At 48.7% G+C, this 16,536-nt stretch overlaps 1 protein-coding gene across 3 annotated transcripts in view; it reads left to right on the top strand.

Moving 5' to 3' along the window:
- Nucleotides 1-16,536, top strand: part of LOC140429869 (coronin-2A-like) — a 221,993-nt gene that overhangs the window by 90,595 nt on the left and 114,862 nt on the right. The window contains exon 1 of one of the 3 annotated variants that reach the window (XM_072517367.1): nucleotides 5,576-5,706. The exons of the other annotated variants lie outside the window; for them this stretch is intronic. The gene's annotated coding sequence lies outside the window, so the exon portion shown is untranslated. Of the gene's footprint in view, nucleotides 1-5,575; nucleotides 5,707-16,536 lie in introns of those variants that run through there. 3 annotated transcript variants of the gene reach the window in all.

The raw sequence follows: 16,536 nt of genomic DNA on the forward strand, positions 1-16,536 counted from the left end.
ATCTTTTATCCAATAATCTCCTATGTATCACACCCATCCACTTTCTGCTCAAACCCACACAGGTAATAATAATAATCTTTATTATTGTCACAAGTCGGCTTACATTAACACTGCAATGAAGTTACTGTGAAAATCCCCTAGTCACCCTAGAAACCGGACCGCCCGGAGGAAACCCACGCAGGCACGGGGAGAACGTGCAGACTCCGCACAAACAGTTACCCGAGCCGGGAATCAAACCCGGGTCCCTGGCGCTGTGAAGCAACAGTGTTAACCACTGCTTACTGTGCTGCCCGTTAGAATGTACCTTGGTGTTCACATCAGGAAAGGATTGACACGCTGTTCTCTTGGAGAGGGAAAGAAAAGGCTGAGGGGCGACTTTGTAGCGATCTTTGAAACTCTGAAATTCTTGACGGTGCGGACAATGGAAGAATGTGGGGAAGAGCATCATTTGAGGCCACATTTTTAACAGTCGCCCAGAAATCCAATCGGGAATTCAGAAGAAATCTCTTTAACCAGAGAGTGGTGAGAACATGGAACTCGCTACCACAGGTGAAGTGGATAAAATAGATACCTTCAAGAGGAAACTAGACAAGAATACAAGTGAGAAGGGAATACAGGGTCACGATGGTAGATTTCAATGAGGGAAGAGGTTCAAGTGAAGTGTAAACACCATGTGGACTGGTTGGGCTGATTCTGTGCCATATATCCTCCTACAATCCTATGTTCCTGACTACCCCATCCATGCTTTTGTTACCTCCAGACTTAATTATTCCAATGTCCTTCTGGCTGGTCTTCTGTTTTGTTCTCTAACATTGAGTTCTAACATTGGAGCTCTGACATTGGAGCTCTGACATTGGAGCTCTGACATTGGAGCTCCGACATTGGAGCTCCGACATTGGAGCTCTGACATTGGAGCTCTGACATTGGAGCTCTGACATTGGAGCTCTGACATTGGAGCTCTGACATTGGAGCTCTGACATTGGAGCTCCGACATTGGAGCTCTGACATTGAGCTCTGACATTGGAGCTCTGACATTGGAGCTCTGACATTGGAGCTCTGACATTGGAGCTCTGACATTGGAGCTCTGACATTGGAGCTCTGACATTGGAGCTCTGACATTGGAGCTCTGACATTGGAGCTCTGACATTGGAGCTCTGACATTGGAGCTCTGACATTGGAGCTCCGACATTGGAGCTCCGACATTGGAGCTCCGACATTGGAGCTCTGACATTGGAGCTCTGACATTGGAGCTCTGACATTGGAGCTCTGACATTGGAGCTCCGACATTGGAGCTCTGACATTGAGCTCTGACATTGGAGCTCTGACATTGGAGCTCTGACATTGAGCTCTGACATTGGAGCTCTGACATTGGAGCTCTGACATTGGAGCTCTGACATTGGAGCTCTGACATTGGAGCTCCGACATTGGAGCTCTGACATTGGAGCTCTGGCATTGCACCAAGTTCCATTCACTCATCCATCTTTGTGCTCACTGATCTACATTAGCTTCCAGCTGAACACTACTCTGATCAAATTCACTTCTCTGATTTCAAATCCTTCCATGATCGCAGCACTCGCTATCTTTGTAACCTCTCCAGTCGCGCCCCCCCCCCCCCCCCCCAACTGAATGAGATCTCTGCACTCCTTCATCTCTGACCTCTTCTGTATCTCTAGATTAAAAAAAAAAAAAAATTTAGAGTACCCAATTATTTTTTTCCAATTAAGGGGCAATTTAGCGTGGCCAGTCCACCTACCCTGCACATCTTTGGGTTGTGGGGGCGAAATCTACGCAAACACGGGGAGAATATGCAAACGGACAGTGACCCAGAGCCGGGATTGAATCTGGGACCTCGGCGCCGTGAGGCAGCAGTGCTGACCCACTGCGCCACCGTGCAGCCCTTTCTGTATCTCTAGTTTTAATGGCTCCTTCACCGAGTGGCTGTGCCTTCAGCTGCCAAGGCTGTAATTTGTGGAACTCCCGCGCTGAAACCCTCGAACAGTCTATGTCTCTTCTCATTTAAAGTGCTCCTTATAACCAACATTTCAATCGCTTGTCTTGATATCTCCTTATGTGGCTCAGTGTTAAATTTACTGCCTCCTGTGAAGCACCTTGGGATGTTTTCTTATGTTAAGGGCTTTATATAATCACAATTTTAAAATTTGGTTTTGGCCATGGGCAGATAGGGTCAAATGTCACCTCCTGTGTCTGCGCTACCAAACCGTCCGGCTCATCCCAGGAGAGGAATACCTTCCGAAACCATGAGCTAGCTTTAACATCATACACATGGGAACTGGCAGATGTTGCAATCTGATCGCGACAGATGACGATGTGAAAAGACCTCTTGGATTCAATCTGTCTGGGCCAATATCAATACATGACGTTGATTGCAGAAGGTCGGACGTCAGAGCACAAGGGCTCGCTTAATGGGGGTAGGAACCAGTGCTAAAAAATGCAGGAATAAACCTTACTCACTGGATTAGGATTGGCAAAGCTTTGCCGCCGTCCTGGACTGAGATGACATTGTAAACTGAATGTGGTAGTCACCACGAGCAGTATTATATGTATTATGTATACTAGAGGCAGGCTCCGCCCAGTAGGCGGAGTATAAATGTGTGTGCGCACCGGTGCTGCAGCCATTCTGGTAGCAGCTACAGGAGGCACAACATCTTTGCTCAATAAAGCCTCGATTATGAGCTACTCTCGTGTTTGTGGTAATTGATGGTGTATCGCTGAACCAGGCCAAGCTTTGAGCTTTGATAATATCTAATGCGCTGGTCTCTGTTTCGATTTTCCAACTCGAAATCGGACCTCGCCCTCCCCCCGATTATTTCTCATCCTATTACCAGTTCTCTCCGGCATTGACAAAGGGTCACCCAGACTCGAACCGTTAGCTCCGTCCTCTCTCCACAGATGCTGAGATTGCCGTGATAGGGCGGTGGAAGCGGATTCAATAATAACTTTCTATGTTGGTTAAATACCTGTTTAAAAAATGGCAAGTCCTGGGGCGGCGGCGGGGGGAGGAGTAGCGGCAGAGGGGGTGGGACTAACTCGATAGTTTTTCCAAAGAGCTGGCGCAGGTGCAAGGGGCTAAACGGCCTCTTTCTGTGCCAGACCAGTTTCGCGCCAGGGTTCTACTTTCTCCACCATACTCCACGCACCAAGATGTTTTGACGTCTTTATTTGGAAGTTAAGTATTCTGATGAAAGGCTTGGCCCGGCTCCTCCCTGAGACCCGGGATGCAAGCGGGTAAGAGCGTCCCCACTGTGTGCTATACAAGTTGTGATTGGAATGAATGCATGCAGAGCCTTGAAACTGTATCACTGCACAGGTCATATCAGGTTCTTTACACGGATTAAGAAGGTAATAAAGAATGCTCAGAACTATGACGGCAACAAATATATTCCCTGCAGAATCTTGATACGATCAGGTGTGAGGGTAGAACTTGCTCAAAGGTTTCCCCAATTTTCTGGTGTAAACTTCAGTGTGACAGTTTTTTCCATCCTTTCCGATCTTCCATTGGCATTTCAGTAGGATCTTCGTGTTACATGGAACATACAGTACAGTAGGAGGCCATTCGGCCCATCGAGTCTGCACCGACCCACTTAAGCCCTCACTTCCACCCTATCCCCGTAACCCAATAACCCCATCTCACCTTTTTGGTCACTGAGGGCAATTTATCATGGCCAATCCACCTAACCTGCACGTCTTTGGACTGTGGGGGAAACCGGAGCACCCGGAGGAAACCCACACGCACACGGGGAGAACGTGCAGACTCCGCACAGACAGTGACCCAGCGGGGAATCGAACCTGGGACCCTGGCGCTGTGAAGCCACAGTGCTATCCACTTGTACTACCGCACTGCCCACAGAAAATAATAAAAAATAAGAAACAGCGATATGAATCCCCCCCCGGGCCTGATCACTGTCGCGCAAAAAATGCCAGCTTGGCACCTTGGCAGTGCTAGGCTGGCACCCAGGTGGCACTGCCAGGGTGCCTATGCCAGGGTGCCCAGGTGGCATTGGATGTGGCAGGATGCCACCTTGCCCAGAGGGCATGCACCTGGGGACTTCCAATCCCTGTTTGTGGAGACCAGTACTGAACGGTACTTGCCTGAGGTCTTCAAGGCCATTAACATTACCGTGTTAATGGTAGATTACTTATATTGTTAAGACGGACAGCAGAAGGGCATTGTTTGGGGAGAATGTGCAAACTCCACACGGACAGTGACCCGGGGCCGGGATCAAACACGGGTCCTCAGCGTCGTGAGGCAGCAGTGCAAACCACTGCGCCGTCATGCCGCCATGGGCATTGTTCAATGAAGTATTTAGAGCACTTATAAAGAGAGACTGTGACTACGTTTGCGGCCGGGTGCCGGTAGAAACGGAGGGCGCGATGCCCACTGGCACGCTGAGGCCTTCCGTGGCAAGTGGGCACCTCGGGGGCTGGAGTACATCACTGGCCCCACCAAAACTATATTTTCACTTGACTTCATAAGTTTCCTTTCAGGTGTGTTTTTTGTTACAGTGCTCCTTTAAGGGGAAGTTACTTTAATTGCTAATTTGTTAATTTACCCGTCTGTTTATTGTTTGACCTCAAAAGCGTATAGGAAAGACCGCCGTGACCAGTGGGCACAGCGGGGCCTGGACTGCTTGCCCAGCCCCCAAAATGATACTTTGATTTGATAAGTTTCCTTTGAAGGTTTTTTGTCTTTTGTTGGGGTTTGATGAAGTAGAGTTGGAGGCTGGTTGTGTGGAGCACGCACACGGTTATGGAGCAGTTAGGGCCAGAGGTCTGGTTCTATGTTGCAAATCTGTCCTATCTCAGGATTGGCATCCAAGTAATTTTGCATCTTAGATGGTTTGCAATAGGCCACCTGTTTATCTGTAGTGAAGCCGTGCCTTACATATTGTTCATATGGAAGTGGTTAGTGCAGATAATCTGTAAGGTAACAAGAGGGCTTTCTCATGTGAATTCTCAAATTTGTTGGTGACACCTCTACCTCAATCCTCCTCTGCCTCGACCCTCCTCTGCCTCGACCCTCCTCTGCCTCGACCCTCCTCTGCCTCGACCCTCCTGCTGAATTTGCTGAGCCAGAGGTTTACTCCTTCCTTGGTTCGAGAAAGCTGAATCCAGGCGTGGTAATTTAACATCCACGGCACGTGAACATCCAAATTTTACACGTGGTCGATGAGGTTTGCAACACTCGTCCATGTGGCCATGACGACGCGAAGAGAAAACTAGCTTTGGAAAGTGAAATGGGAGAGACCACATTCATGAAGGATGCAAGACTGGTTTTATATTGTTATGATCTTAAAATTAGGTGCACATCTATGGCTCTTTGTCATTACAATTTGACACAGACACCTATAATGCTGTTTATATTTTGCAAGTAGCTATTTAAACACCAGGGAGCCAATTAGAATGTGAAGCCTAAAGACTATTTCTGATTTTAAAAAAAAACTATTTCCCCATCACCGGGTAGGGTAATCAACCTCGTTATACATTAACCACCACCCAAACGTGTCGTACCAACCTTTGACTGGCAGTACATTACTGGAGATATGAACACTTCCAGAAGAAAATGGAGATGGGGCGTGGGTATCGGAGTTTAACCAGCAATTAATCCAGTTTGCAGGCACTCGACCCAGACGCTAGCCCCTCTGTCCCTGCCATTCGGAAGATTCGGTTCTGCAATTGAGTGGAAAGGTCAGTGTTAGTGTTTGGGATTAGATGGGTCTGTGGCTGAGTTTTCCACTCGTTAGATTGTGGTAGTTGTTCTGGGATGGATAACTGTACTAACAGTTTGTGATTAACAATGTGATTTAAACGGCTGCAGGGAACCTTTGTAAAGACGAGCCTGCCTTGGCCCTCTTTACCCTGTTACTCAATCCGAGTTGTACAAACGTACTGAATGGTCTCTTCAGCAAGTCAGTCCATTAAGTCTTGGTTGTAACATGCATGGCGACAATGAGGTCTAACAGGCGGCATGGCGGTGCAGTGGTTAGCACTGCTGCCTCAGTGTGCTGAGGAGCCGGATTCGATCCCTGCCCTGGGTCACTGCCTGTCTGTGTGGAGTTTGCACATTCTCCCCGTGTCTGCGTGGGTCTCACCCCCACAACCCAAAGATGTGCAGGGAAGGTGGATTGGCCGCGCTAAATTGCCCCTTGATTGGTAAAATAAAAAGAAATCAACGAGGTCTCACTATATACAGGCATAGAGGCACATCGTACACGTCTTCACTCCCCGGATCACTGGGCCCCTGCTCTGAGGGCCCCGTGCTTTTTCCCCATTGGTCAGAACCCTCGGGAGTAGTGCGAGGGGCCTCTTCTGAAGCCTCCGGTTTCCTTGCTTCTGACTCCATTGAAGGGGGTGCCTACTGGAATCAGCCGTTTGGTCGTTGGGGCTGTGGTCTCTCGGTTCCTGACCAGAATTTGCCACAATTTTCCCAGGTAACCACAGTGGACCAGGCGCAAAGTTCCTCACAAGAACTAGGCCACCGGTTTGAAACTTCTGTTGCCTTTCACTGAGTCGTGACGCTTCATTTGGTAGGCTTGCCTCGTCTCCCCTCTCTCTAAACAACCCCCCCCCCCCCCCCCGCCCCAAATTAGGGAAAACCAGGTCTAACCGAGTGTGAAGGCGACGACCCATTGATGGCTCTGCGGGAGTGACCCCAATTGTAATGTGAGGGGTTGTATTGTACCAGAGGAGGCAAATGGCCAGTTTAAGGTGCAATAGTCGATCTGGTTGTTTATTTATTGCAGATTTAAACGCGTGCCCTGCTTTTTGTGCCAGGCCGCTCCAGACCGGGTGATCAGGGGCCATTCAGATGTGCTGGGTGCCATTAGTCTGCGTGAATTGTTGGGACTCCTCCCCTGTGAAGGCAGTGCCATTATTGGAAACCAACACCTCTGGAAGGCCATGAATGGCAAGAATGCACCTCAGGGTTTCGATGGTGGCCACTAAGGTTGTGGACCCCATTCCCTGGACGTCCAAACATTTGGAGTGAGTGTCCACCACTATCAGAAAGACAAATCCATGTATAACCTTGTCCACAAATGGCGAGGCCACACCCATCGATGCAGACTGTAGTGTTGGGTGTTCTGATGTACAGATGAACCAACACGGTTGTATTTGGTACAACGCTGTTTTATTTCAACTTGTTATTTACAGTTCTGTCCTGATACTCTGCACGTGGTGACTCCCTGTGTGTGACGTTAATCAGGTCCTGTCCTTGTCCTGGTCTCCAGATCTACTGGCCACCAGGTGTCGTGTTTCTTCTCTTATACTGTCTCTGTCCTTGTCTATGATTGGTTGTCGTGTTGTGTGTGCTGATTTGTCTGTTGGTGTGTCTATCATGATATGTGCGTTTGAATATCATGACACAGACGTGTCGCAAGCAGCAAGGTTCGCTGTGACTTACAGAAATTACACCGACGAACAAGGTTCTCAATATCTTTGTCTACACCTGGCCACCATATGCAGCTCCTGGCCAACATTTTCATTGTAGTCTGGCCAGCGTGCGCACTGTTCCACTCCTTCTGTAATGGCTCCCTTGCTCTGGGGGTGGTACCACCAGCCGGAACCCCCAAAGCTTTACCCCCATCTTCACAACGAGGTTGGCTTCCCGCAGTTGGTAGGGCCTGAGCTGATCCGACGTGTCGAGGTGCCATCCACTTCGAACCATTCGTCTGACCTTCCGAGAGGACTGAGTCACGTTGGATCCAGTGCCTGATGTGGGCTGAGGAGATCGTCAGGGTCTCCGGAAAATGTAACGCCAGGACAATCTCTTGTGGCACAGGCGGCCGTGCCAGACTTTGGGGCTTCGGCATTGGAGGTCTGTGTCCCCGGTCGATGTTGGAGATTATAGCTATAAGCCGGCAATAGCAAGGCCCACCTTTGCACCCTGGCCCAAGCAATTGGTTTATCCTCGCCAAGTAGCTCTAGTAGCAGCTCGTGGTTACAATGATCCGGCAGGCGTACATGTGCTGATGGAATTTCTTTAACGCCGTGTATCACAACTAGGTCCTCGTTTTCAATTTGTGCCTCAGGAGTCCTTGGGAGGCAAAGGCGATGGGCCTGTCTTGTGCCATCCTCCATCTTGTGGGATAGGACTGCCTCTATCCCAGAAGGCAAAGGGTCAAGATTGTCGGTTTGCTGGGGTTGAAATGGACCAACAGGCCGGACGACTGTAAGGCCTGTTTGACCTGATGGAAAGCTCACTTTTGTGGGCACCACGCTTTCCCCCCATTGGTGAGGATTTGCACGCTCCCGTGCAATAGGCCCCGAGCAGGTCATATGGTCCGCGAAAGATCGCCCCTTAAAGGGACCACTCTACCACAAACTCCCATGACGCAATCTTCTGCTCTCATTTGTGGCAAATCTCAAGGCGGGAAGAGCATTTATTTAGGCCTGAAACCTGCCACCTTTCCATCTCCCCCAGAATTAAGTTCTGGGCTGGAAAGTCCATGGCTGAGCTTCCTGCCCTGCCGTTTAATGAGCGCTTAAGGGCCTCATCCAACCACTGCTCGGATTAAACCAGTTGCAGGTGGCTCGGCCGTCACAAGGCGAGCACAACAGGCAAATCTGTACCGGCTGCTTGTCCCCTCTTGGGCAGGGACCGTCGATCAAAGACACTGCCCGATTCAGGGACTGGCTGTCAGGGAGGAGAGGTGGAGGGGGTGCGGGGGGAGGGGAGGGGGGCGCTGAGAGCCCACCCCCCTGCCCTGCCCTTCCAAACCGCTGCTCCCTCCCCCTGCAACCCCCACCGTGGCCTGGGACGCTCGTGCTCCTCTTAAACGTATGAAAACTGTATTAAATGGTGGATTGACGTGTTTTTTGGGAGGTTTTAGAGATGAGAGGCTTTTGCGAGAGGGCAGTTTTTTATCGTCAAAAAGTGTGCCATGACGCACCTAAAGTTGGGAACCGCTGGCGTAGAATATAAAAGCCAGCAGGTTAGGCTGTAATGTCACTGGTTAGGCCTCCGCTGGAGTATTGGTTCCAGTTCTGAATGCCGCACTCTGGGCAGCTCGCTGAAGCTTTGGAGAGGGTGCGGAGGAGATTTTCTCGAATGGGACCAGGGGTGAGGGACTTGGTTACGTGGAGAGACTGGGGCGGTTCCCCTCCGAGCGGAGGAGCTTGAAAGGGAGAATTAATAGAGGTGTTCAAAATCCTGAAGGGTTTTGATAAGTGTAATTAGGAGGAGTGGCTGCAAGATTGGTAGCCAGAGAACGCAGATTAAGGAGGCAGAAGTGAGCAAGTGGAAACATTTGTATGCGGTGAATTGTGAAGGGTCCAAGATTAAGTTTCAGAAGTGAACTGGGTAAATACTTGAAGGGGAAAGATTCACAGGGCTGTAGGGAAGGAGCGGGAAGTGGGGCTAATCGTCGATTGGCTCTATAAAAGAGATGGTATAGACGATGATTAAGCGGTTTCCCTCTGTGCTGAATCATCCTGTGATTCATGCGTTCCCAGCCACCTGAAGCCTAACCCAGTTTCACAAGTAGTGCATATCACAGTGTGGCAGCTGTGATAGACTCGCCAAGGCTTCTGTCATCCAGCGTGACCCGAAGGGTGATAGGAGCAGATGAACCAGGGGATAAGTTTCGGCGTTTAGTAATCTAATATAAAAATGTATAAGTAATCTCATAGAGACTAGGGGAGGTTCATTCCCTCCCTTTAAATAAAGGAGGCCGGTTTAGCTGGACAGCTGGTTTGTGATGGAGAGCGAGGCTAGCAGCATGGGTTCAATTCTAGTACTGGCTAAGGTTATTCATGAAGGTCCCACCTTCTCAACCTTGCCCCTCGCCTGAGGTGTGGTGACCCTCGGGTTAAATCACCACCTGTCAGCTCTCCCCCTCAAAGGGGAAAGCAGCTTATGGGTGATCTGGGACTATGGCGATTTTATCTTTAATGTATTATGGTTTTATTTTAAATTTGTTTGTAGATCACAGGATCGGATGTGCTGGTTGGCACCTTCAAATGCACAGAGGTGAAAAAGAAGACTTGAATTTCTATAACGCCTTCCTGCACTTCAATTGTTCAAAGTGCTTCACAGTCAATGAAGCACGTTCCAAGGGTTGGCATCGTTGCAATGTAGAAAGTAAAGCAGCCAATATACGCACAGCAAGATCTCGCAAACGGCAGTGTGATCATGACTAGATCACTTGTTTCTCGTAATGATGGTCGAAGAATAAATATTGGCAAGAGCACTGAGGATAATTCCCCTGCCCTTCGGAGTGTGTGAGACCACATGGGGAATACTGTGTACAGCTTTGGGCCCCTTATTTAAGAAGTGTGTTAGAAGCTGTCCAGAGAACGGAGATGGTTCATTCGACTGATTCCTGGGTAAAGGGTTTACCTGAAGGAGGACGTTTGAACAGGCTGGCCCTGTATCCACTGGAGTTTAGAAGAGTGAGAGGTGATTTTATTGAAACATACAAGATCCTGAGAGGGCTTGACAGGGTGGATGGTGAGAGGATGTTTCCCCGCGTGGGAGAGATTAGAACGAGGGGATGCCGTTTAAAAAAAAAAAAAAAAAAAAAATGGGGCCTCCCATTTCAGGCTGAGAATATTTTCTCTCCGATGTTTGAGAGTTTTGGAGCAGTAGGGGTAGAGGGAGATAGATTTTTGACAAATAAAGGAGTCGAAGGCTATCAGGAATTGGGGAAAATGGAGTTGAGGCCCCAATCCGATCAGCCATGATCTTATCGAATGGTGGAGCAGGCTCGAGGGGCCGAGTGGCCCACTCCTAGTTCATGTGTTCATATGAAATATTGGCCAGGGGATTTCTGCATTCACCTCGAAAGGTAGGCAAGATCTTGTTTCAACACTTATCAACTTATTAAGGTTCTGCGGGCCTAAACCTTGTTGAGTTTATCTAAAGTAATTCTGTACCTGTCATGTTGCTGGTCAGGGGGCTGAATAGCCACAGTACTGCACTTGGAGCATCAATATATCATCCCATTGTGGTCCAGTCCCTGGAGTGGGCCATGATCCCGTAATCGTCTGTCTTGAAAAACGAGAGTGCTTCCCGCTGAGCGTTGGTTGACACCCAATATCAATGTTCTGCCTTGTACCTTATTGAGCCACCCAGATCAGGGCCGATCTTTGACTCATCATAAATTAGTTGGTATCTGCGGCAGTGTTGCCTCTCAGCCGGCCTGGGTGACTTTAAGAGTAGGGAAGGGTAGGCAATCAGCCCAGATTTTTTGCCTTCAGCTGCTATTCAATGAGTCTGCTGGGATGTATGACGTTCAGGGCCAGGTGAGGACACGACCAGTCGAACATCCTTGAACCTTGCTGGGGGTAGAGACATGTCGCTGAAGTTTTTCTTCTTGCACTCATCAGGACAATCACAAGAATGCCAAATTTCAAACGATTCAACAATTGAAACTGCAGGAGGAAAGGGGGCTGATTGTTTGGCAAGTCGACCCTGATTGTCTGTCTGAGGTGTTTGATACACCGTCAATAACACACGACGAGTGATGAACATAACTGAGGCTCTAATACACTAAACAGAAAGCTTCCTGGCCTCTGATCCCGAACTAGATTGGAGGCGGAGATGTGCCACCTTTATACATAAGCCCGAGGGGAGCAGCCAAAGGCGGAGCCAGCCTGGACAAGCGCAGGCATGCACAATACCGTACAATGCCATACGATGCAATACCGTGGTTTACCACAGTGTTGCCATGGAGAATGCAATGAGGAACTACTGACTCTCCAAGCTCCCAGTTCCACCAAACGTGGAAGAATTGAACATGGTCCTAACCATCTGTCTTGCTGTTTGGTTTTAAGTTCCCATCTTGGCACAATAATCAAAGCAATTTCTTTTAGTTAAGGCTTTGCATACTTGCATACCACAAGTGTTGATAGGAATCAATGAGTTAGGTTGTGACAGTTGCAATATTACTGGTAAAGGCTCATTATAATAACTTGCATTGATTATAGCACCTATGGCGCAGTGAAGCATCGCAAGGTGTTTTGGAGGAGCGGTTTATGTCACAAAATTTGGACCCCCAGCTACATGGAGAGATAATAGGACAAGTGGCCAGAGGCTTGATGGGAAAGTAGGCTTTGAAGGGGCGTCTTTAAGGGAGAGAGAGAGAGGTAGAGGTTGGAAGGAGGGAATTCCAGAGCTTAGGATCTCCGTGACTGAAGACACGGTCACCAATGGTGGAAGGATGGATATTGGGATGTGCAAGAGGGGATTGGGATTCCGTGCAGGTTTGCAATCCTGAGGCCTCGAAAGGATTTGAGAAAGATAACAAATTTACCGCTTTCAATGGGTTGGCAGACCGCTGGACAGAAGAGGGAGTGACAACTTGCATTTATATAGCGCCTTTAACGCAGTAACACCGCCTGTGGTGCGCCAGGGGAGCACAATCCAACAAAATCTGACACTAAGCCACATGGGAAATTGGGACAGAAAAATCTGATCAGCGTGCTAGTCTCCAGTGATGTGGGTCTCTGATTGGGGAGGGGGGGGGGGGTGCGCGTGCACCACAGCTGCAAGGCCCCACTTGTGCCGATTTGCTGCACAGAGGCCTTGGCCAGTGTGGAAACGGTTGAGGAGTGCCCAATGTTGGCGTGGCAGGTTGGTGCCCCAGCGGGCGGGCTGTGAGATCGGTGGTGAGGAAGTGGGTTTTAATGGTGTTGTGTTGTGTTGATTCCACTCCTGGTGTCACAGGACCTCTGCTGTTGTTCCTTGGCACGGTGGTCTGTGCCAGTCAGGCTGGCGTGATGGGGGGGCGAGAGCCAGGTGGATTGAGGAGGTCCTTGTGTGGCGGCAGGCTTGGGTTGATGTAGACTTTCTCCAGGAGGTTTCTTGTTGCAATGTGTGTGTGGGGGGGGGGGGGGGGGGGGGGGTCAGACCAGGCTGCAGTTAGCAGTTGGGGTGTTGAGGAGAATGGAGACTGGGTCAGGGGTGGAGTTTAACACTGAGATGTGTTCCAGAAAGATTCAATAAATATAAAACAGTGCAACTTCAACAGATTTTTCTTTAAAAAAAAAAAACCCCCCATCAGTTGAAACAGTGCAGCGGGGCCAGTAAGTGAATCCGCAGATGATAAGTGATGGCCTGGACATTTTACAAGAAATATAATCCCACTAATTTGCCAAGCTAATGGTTACTTCAACTCTCACATAATTTGGGTACTGTTAAGTTTTCACAAGCTGCCATCTATTATCTTCCCTTCCCCGATCGGCCTCCCTGCTGAGTAGCGGAGGTCAAGGAAACATCGTTCCCCATGGTTTGTGTATCAATTTCTCAGACCAGCCAGAGAGCGGAAAGATGCAATGCATTCTACATATCCCTGATGTGAGCAAACCGGACCAAGCATTTGAGGAGACTGAAGAAAACCCTCCATAATGTGAGAAAAACTAAAACCAGCAGGAGACAAAATCTGAGGGCGATCCAGATAAACGTCCACAGTTTCTTCCAAATTTCTGCTGGCCAATTGCAGAGCTGTTTCTCTCCCTTCCAACACCACCTCCCTTTCCCTTCCTGGCCAAGCCTGCAGTTGGCAATGACGCGCTCATTTTGTAACTGGGTTGGAAGAGTAAGAAATCAAGGGTGGGATTCACCAGAAGAACCCGATAGAAAATCCCACCTGCAGTCTTGCATTTATAGAGAACCTTTCAGGATGTTCTGAAGTGCTTTTTGACCGATGAGGCATGTGGTGATCTTTGTGAGGTGGACTTCAGGATGGAAAGCGTAGTGTTCACAAAGACACTTGAAGCAATGTTCACCAACAAAGGCAAATCTATTTACACTAAAATTAATGTTCGACACTTATTCCTCGAGCAAACAAATAGATTATATTAAACTACACTCACTAACACTATCTCTATAATCTAACTGTAACTATATTCTAATCTTCTCTAGCTCCACTATGCACTGCACTCCAATGTCCTCTCCACTATTCCACTCGCTCCCAGAAGCCTAAGAGTCGGTGCCTTTTATAGTACTGTCCCTCGCTCCATCTAGTGGCTAATTGCGACATGACGTTAACTCTTCACATGCTGTACATTTCTATAATGTCACAAGGCACTGTTGAAATGTAGTCACTGTTGTAATGTTGGGGACACGGCAGCCAATTCCTGCACAGCAAGCTCCCACAAACAGAAACATAAGGGGCTGGTTTAGCACAGGGCTAAATAGCTGGCTTTTAAAGCAGGTCAGCAGTGCGGGTTCAATTCCCGTACCAGCCTCCCCGAACAGGCGCCGGAATGTGGCGACGAGGGGCTTTTCACAGTAACTTCATTTGAAGCCTGCTTGTGACAATAAGCGATTTTCATTTTATTTCATGACAATGGCCAGGCGATTTGTTGTACTGATGTTGATAAATATTAACCGAGAAGAACTTCCCTGTTCTTTGAAATGGTGAGAAGGGTTCTATTACATCCACCTGTGCGAGCAGACCGGCCACTGAATTCATTAACATCTCATCCAAAAACAGCACCTCCTGACAATGCAGCACCCCCGCGGCTGGGATTATCAACCTGGATTGGAAGTGCTGAGATCCCTGGGGTGGGGCTTGAAACCACAGGCTTCTGAATTAGCTGGTTTAGCTCATTTGGCTGGGAACCTGGTTGGTGATAGAGGGCGAAGCAAACAGCGCGGGTTCAATTCCTGTACCGGCTGAAGTTATTCATGAAGGCCCCGTCTTCTCAAACTTGCCCCTCGCCTGAGGTGTGGTGACCCTCAGGTTAAATCACCACCGGTCAGCTCTCCCTCCCTCAAAGGGGAAAGCAGCCATTGATCCTGAAATGAGCAAGCTCGATGTGATTTCCCTTTCGCTTAGCTCTGCACTGTAATCCTTAAGGGGGAGGGTAAGTAGCCAGAAGTCATGTGCACATTGGTACCAACGACGTAGGTAGGAAAAGGGGTGTGGAGGTAATAAACGAGTTTAGGGAGTTAGGCTGGAAGTTAAAAGCCAGGACAGACAGAGTTGTCATCTCTGGTTTGTTGCCGGTGCCACGTGATAGCGAGGCTAGGAATAGGGAGAGAGTGCAGTTGAACACGTGGCTGCAGGAATGGTGTAGGAGGGAGGGCTTCAGGTATTTGGATAATTGGAGCGCATTCTGGGGAAGGTGGGACTTTTACAAGCAGGACGAGTTGCATCCGGACCTGAGGGGCACCAATATCCTGGGAGGGAGGTTTTCTAGTACTCTTTAAGAGGGTTTAAACTAATTTGGCAGAGTGGGAACCGGATTTGTAGTCCAGCAACTAAGGTAGCCGATGTTCAAGATGTCAAAGCGTGCAGTGAGGCAGTGGGGAAGGCAACACTGACAAAGGAGAGTACTTGCAGGCACGGAGATGGGTTGAAGTGTGTATACTTCAACGCAAGAAGCATCAGGAATAAGGTGGGTGAACTTAAGGCATGGATCGGTACTTGGGACTACGATGTGGTGGCCATCATGGAAACTTGGATAGAAGAGGGGCAGAAATGGTTGTTGGAGGTCCCTGGTTATAGATGTTTCAATAAAATTAGGGAGAGTGGTAAAAGAGGTGGGGGGTGACATTGTTAATTAGAGATAGTATAACAGCTGCAGAAAGGCAGTTCAAAGAGGATCTGCCTACTGAGGTAGTATGGGTTGAAGTCAGAAATAGGAAAGGAGCAGTCACCTTGTTGGGAGTTTTCTATAGGCCCCCCCAATAGCAGTAGAGATGTGGAGGAACAGATTGGGAAACAGATTTTGGAAAGGTGCAGAAGTCACAGGGTAGTAGTTGAAATGGGTGACTTCAACTTCCCAATTTTTGAGTGGAAACTCTTCAGATCAAATAGTTTGGATGGGGTGGTGTTTGTGCAGTGTATCCGGGAAGCTTTTCTAACACAGTATGTAGATTGTCCGACCAGAGGGGAGGCCATATTGGATTTGGCACTTGGTAATGAACCAGGGCAAGTGATAGATTTGTTAGTGGGGGAGCATTTTGGAGATAGTGACCACAATTCTGTGACTTTCACTTTAGTAATGGAGAGGGATAGGTGCGTGCAACAGGGCAAGATTTACAATTGGCGAAGGGTAAATACGATGCTGTCAGACAAGAACTGAAGTGCATAAGTTGGGAACATAGGCTGTCAGGGAAGGACACAATTGAAATGTGGAACTTGTTCAAGCAACAGATACTACATGTCCTTGATATGTATGTCCCTGTCAGGCAGGGAAGAGATGGTCGAGTGAGGGAACCATGGTTGACAAGAGAGGTTGAATGTCTTGTTAAGAGGAAGAAGGATACTTATGTAAGGCTGAGGAAACAAGGTTCAGACAGGGCGCTGGAGAGATACAAGATAGCCAGGAGGGAACTGAAGAAAGGGATTAGGAGAGCTAAGAGAGGGCATGAACAATCTTTGGCGGGTAGGATCAAGGAAAACCCCAAGGCCTTTTACACATCTGTGAGAAATATGAGAATGACTAGAGCGAGGGTAGGTCCGATCAAGGACAGTAGCGGGAGATTGTGTATTGAGCCTGAAGAGATAGGAGAGGTCTTGAACGAGTATGTTTCTTCAGTATTTACGAACGAGAGGGGCCATATTG

The sequence above is a fragment of the Scyliorhinus torazame genome, chromosome 9, assembly GCF_047496885.1.
Source record: "Scyliorhinus torazame isolate Kashiwa2021f chromosome 9, sScyTor2.1, whole genome shotgun sequence".
Taxonomy (NCBI): Eukaryota; Metazoa; Chordata; class Chondrichthyes; order Carcharhiniformes; family Scyliorhinidae; genus Scyliorhinus; species Scyliorhinus torazame.